The following is a 5149-nucleotide window of genomic DNA, read 5'->3' as shown; positions in this document are numbered from 1 at the left end:
AATGTCAATGGAGTATGAATACATTGTCACATGAACATACTTACAATAAAGAAATTTTTAACAAAATCCATCAATTTCTACTGTTACTTTTTTCTAACAAATTCACATACACAATAAATTTCAAAATCGACATTTAGCTTAAAATATTTTTACAATTCTTAGAATACTTGAATTGAAAAACGAACTAAACAAAAAATATCAAATAATCTAGTTTCATATATCTTCTAACTTCCTTTTCTTTTGTGGTTTCTTTTTCACCTTTGGCAGATTTTGACATGATCTACGATTGTGACCATAATTCCCACATCTTCCACATTTTGCACTTTGAATTTTCTCTCCTTTTGATGGTATTCTTTTTTCTTTAGACCATCCAGATTTTCTTTTTGGGTTAAGAGCCAAGATTATTCTTGCTCTTACCTCATCTTGTACGTTCCACTCATTATGATCTCCTAATGGAAAAATTGATGCACTATATGTTTGAATATACATATTTGTTGTATAAAATACCAAACAATATGAATATGAATCCTCATTTATCTTTGCAATAACCGCAAGTGCATGTGCACATGGAATCCTGTCGACTTGAAATTGGTTGCATGTGCATGTTCTTTCTTCTATGTTCACCAAATATGAGGCACAACCATTATTAACTTGGTACAATATTGAACTTGAAGTTGATACCTATGTACATAATATAACAAAATAATTTATCAATAAATTTGTCGCTATTTTATATGAAAGGAAGATTTAAAGTGAAAATTCAATATGAATAGAGGATACAAATCATGTGACAATAGAAATCTTGATGTGCAATAACAAAATAGCAAGTTTATAACGTTTTACCTTCATTTTCTTTGACTCCATAGAATTTTTTCTCAGTATTTTCTCTTGCTTGGTGACAAGTATTGTGAAGGTTGCTCGTGCATCATTTATATATTTCACAAACCATTCTTGTAACAAATATCTTAACGATTCCAATAAAGGCTCTATTGGACAACCTTTGTTCTTTAGTAAGTGATAGGAACATAATCCGTGCATTGCATTCTCATACACTTTGTGAATTGCATTTTTTATGCTTGCATGTCCATCTGAGATTATACACAAACCTTCTCGCTCACCATATGCTTCTTTTAACATACTTAAGAACCACTCCCAAGAATCATTGGTTTCTAAATCGCCAACTCCAAATGCTAATATAAAGATACTGTTGTTGGCATCTTGTGTACATGCAGTGAATAGTGTTCCGCCATAGTTGCCTTTTAAGAATGTAGCATCTATTACTATAACTGGTCTACAATACTTCCACCCTTGAATAGATGCTCCTAATGCCATGAAGAGGTACTTGAATTTGTTGTCCTGATATGTCTCAATTTTTGTAAATGATCCAGGATTTGTTTGTTCTATCATGTACAAGTATTCTGGAAGCTTTTCATATGACTCTGTAGGATCTCCTCTCACTAATTCCAATGCTTTCTCCTTAGATCTCCAAGCTTTCTCATAGCTCATCGACACTCCATAGGTATTCATCATGTCACTTATAATGTCTGCAGGAGTGTATGTTGTTTTTGTTGAGATATACTTGTACATGATGAATTCTCCTACTATTGAGCTGGTTGCTTGAAGCTCTAAAAGTCCATTTACACTTATCATCAATACATTTCAACACATACTCTTTCTTGTCCGACTTACTTACCTTGAATTGAAAGTTATTGTGTATCGCATATACCGAAATACTTCTCTTAACCAATGTCTTGTTCTTGAACACTTTATCTTTTGAAATTCCATCCATAGTGACCATTGAAATGATATCACTTCCTCCTTCATTCGTTGTTTCTCCAACTTCCGACATACTATTGTATACATCAATCGCAATTTCTTCCATACTAGGTAATTTTTGAGCCGATGTCACAGAATTATCAGTTACAGCTTCGCAAAACTGCAATTGTAGCATATCATTTTTTTCATAATTGACAGCCTCCAAACATTGTATATTATTAACAAATTCAGTTTCGTGATTTTTTGATACCGTTGTCACATCTATGAACAATGGAAAGCTTGTAAGATCTTTATCCTTTCTCTTCAACTCCAAATAAAATGTTAGTGAAATATCATCTGAAATCTCCATTAAAGGCAGGTTTTTCTTCACTCTATATTGTATTTTTACTCTCTGAGTTGATGCACTTACTTTCATCACAGAACATATCATGTACTCAAGGTGGTTGTATGTGCAATCCATCGGGACAACAATTCCAGTCATTTTGTCACTTGTGTACTCATTATCTTGTGTCCACTTGCCTCCATAACAAATGAAGACATTGATTTTATCCATACCTACAAAAATATTACAAAGAGATTGTGTGAGTTTTGTTTTTTTTTTTTTTAAGTGACCAAGTAATATGCATCTAGTTATTAGGCCCAAAAGTGATTCTGTGACTTTTTCTGAAAAAAGTGACAGCATGTTAATTTTTCACATTCTCCTTCATCAAACACCATGCATGTATCAATGTACTTGATTCAAAGTTTTCTTTTTCATGTTTATTACTAGAAAACAGGGCTTGAATATGTATCTTAATAATTCCAAAATGCTTGACTATTTTTGGAAAAAAGTGACAGAATGCCACTTTTTTCGGAGAAAAGTGATAGAATGCCACTTTTTCGGAGAAAAGTGACACAATGTCACTTTTTTTTGGGAAAAAGTGATAGTGGATTACATAAGCAAACACATTACATGCATCCATGTAGTGGATTCAAAGTTTTTTATTTTCATATGTAGTACCAGAAAATAGAGTATGAATTGGTATGTTTAAACTTTCAGAAAAGCACACGTATACATCCGGTTAATTGCTCCAATGATAAAGTGTGACTGAATTGGAGAAAAAAGGTCACACAATGTCACTTTTTTTTTTTTTAAGAAAAGTGACAGAATGTCACCCTCTCCATGTGCATCCATGTAATTGATTCAAAATTTTCATTTTCATATGTATTCTCAGATAAGAGGGCATGAATTGATATGTTTAAACTTTCAAAAAAGCACACATATGCATCCGGTTAATTGTTCGAATGATAAAGGGTGACTGTTCTTATATAAATGTAACAAATGTCACTTTTTTTAGAAAGGTGACAGAATGTCACTCTTCATGATCAAACATCTTGCAAGCAAATGTATGTAGTCGATTCAAAGTTTTCTTTTTCATATGTATTACCAAAAAACAAGGTATGAATTGGAATATTCAAACTTTCAAAAAAATAAATGTATGCATCCGATTAATTGCTCCAATGATAAATGGTGACTGTTTTGGAGAAAAGTCACAAAATGTCACTTTTTCTAAGAAAAGTGACAAAATGCCACTTTCTCACCTTCTTCTTTGGGCAAACACATTGCAAGCATCAATGCAATTGGTTTAAAGTTTTCTTTCTCATGTGTTAATTACCAGAAAATAGGGCTTGAATATGTACGTTCAAATTTTCAAAAATTCACACGTGCATACCTAGCTAATTGCTTAAAAGAAATACTGTGACTTTTTTTTGAAAAAAGTGATAGAATGCCACTTTTTCATATTATCTTTTTGTCAAACACCTTGCAAGCATCAATGTAATTGATTCAAAACTAATTTTTCATACACAATCCACTCAACTTCAACAATTTTATTTTCATAAATGTTAATTCAAACAAAATCGAGATGGATAATGAGCTATAATCATGGAATCCAAAACATAGAAATACCTGTAATTTTTTTTGTGTTTTCATTGCTGATCTGCTCGACTTTTTTTTCCAGATTTTTCAATGTTTTTGTGGATGGTTTCCTCGATTTGAAGAATGAACAAACTTTGTTTATGTATTTGTGGAAGATTTCCTCTTTTTCCTTTCAATTTTCCTTTGATTTTTGCACATTGGAGGCTGATTTATGAGGATTGACGTGAGTTTAGGTTTTGAACATATATTTTACGTTCAATTTAAGGTAATTGCCATTTAATCCAAGTTTATAATGTTTTTTCAAAACAACCCAAAAATATAGGGTACTTTTGTAAGTACTCCATGAAAAATTGAGACCTGTTTTAACTTCATAGGCTATAAGCCCAGAATTGAAAAATTAAATCCACACCACAATTGAAGTAGCCCAATTATGATTGGGTATTTGGAGGTAATCAGCCCATTGGGCTAGATGCTCAATACCCGATTTGGAGGGAATTTGAAATTCACATGAAAAATAGATAAATATTATCGTTATCTTTGTCAAACCAATTTTATCTCGTTTTTGTTGGATGAGCTCTATCTTTCAATTTGGATACAATCTTGTAGTTTTTATCTAATCTTGCTAGACTCCTTGGAAACTCATTCACTCCTTTGAGCCTATAAATAGGAAACCTTTCTCCTCCATTTAACACACCAAACCGAGAGGAAAAACAAGAAGAAGAAAAACTCCTCTGCTTAGTGCAAATCAATCCTCCTTTGCCTTTTCTTTGTGAATCTGTCTGTGTGACTGATAATGGCTTTCAAATTAGAAATACATTTGTGGTGTGGATCAAGTTTCTGAGCCGAATTATAAAGGGGAAAACCGTTCCTTAATTTTTCAGATTTTTGGTCTTGATTTTCTTCATTTTACTTTGCAAATCCTTACACTAATTGATTGTTTTGGTTAATTTGTAGGTGGGTTTGCTTCTCAGATTCTTTTTCCTACAGGTATATGAAGAATTGGCCAATCAAAATACCAGGTTTCAAATATGAAGTTCTGATACATAATCAAGTCATCTAAAGGAGCAAGCTGTTAGAAAGGGAAAACATTTATTTATTTATTTTTGCCTTCCAAACGTCCCCTTAAGTGCAAGTCAGATTCACTTAAGGATTGATAGGTACACATTTTTCATAAATGAACGGCGCATAGACTTGAGTTCAAGACTTATTAGGTGCACATTTTTCATAAATGAACATCACAGACTTGAGCTCGATACTTTTTTATGTTGTGATACCATTTGAGCCATATTTTCTAAAAATTTAAGTTGTTACTAGGGACACATTTACTAATTTACACAACTATGGAGATTTCACATAAAGAATGAACATTTATTGAGTTTGAAATATTGGAATATGGTTCATAACAAGGTTAAGCTCAAAACCACACTTAAGGCACGTGTTTTTGTGCGTAGTATT

Source organism: Olea europaea, chromosome 12 (genome assembly GCF_002742605.1).
Source record: "Olea europaea var. sylvestris chromosome 12, O_europaea_v1, whole genome shotgun sequence".
Taxonomy (NCBI): domain Eukaryota; kingdom Viridiplantae; phylum Streptophyta; class Magnoliopsida; order Lamiales; family Oleaceae; genus Olea; species Olea europaea.
Note: the sequence above shows the minus strand (reverse complement) of the source record.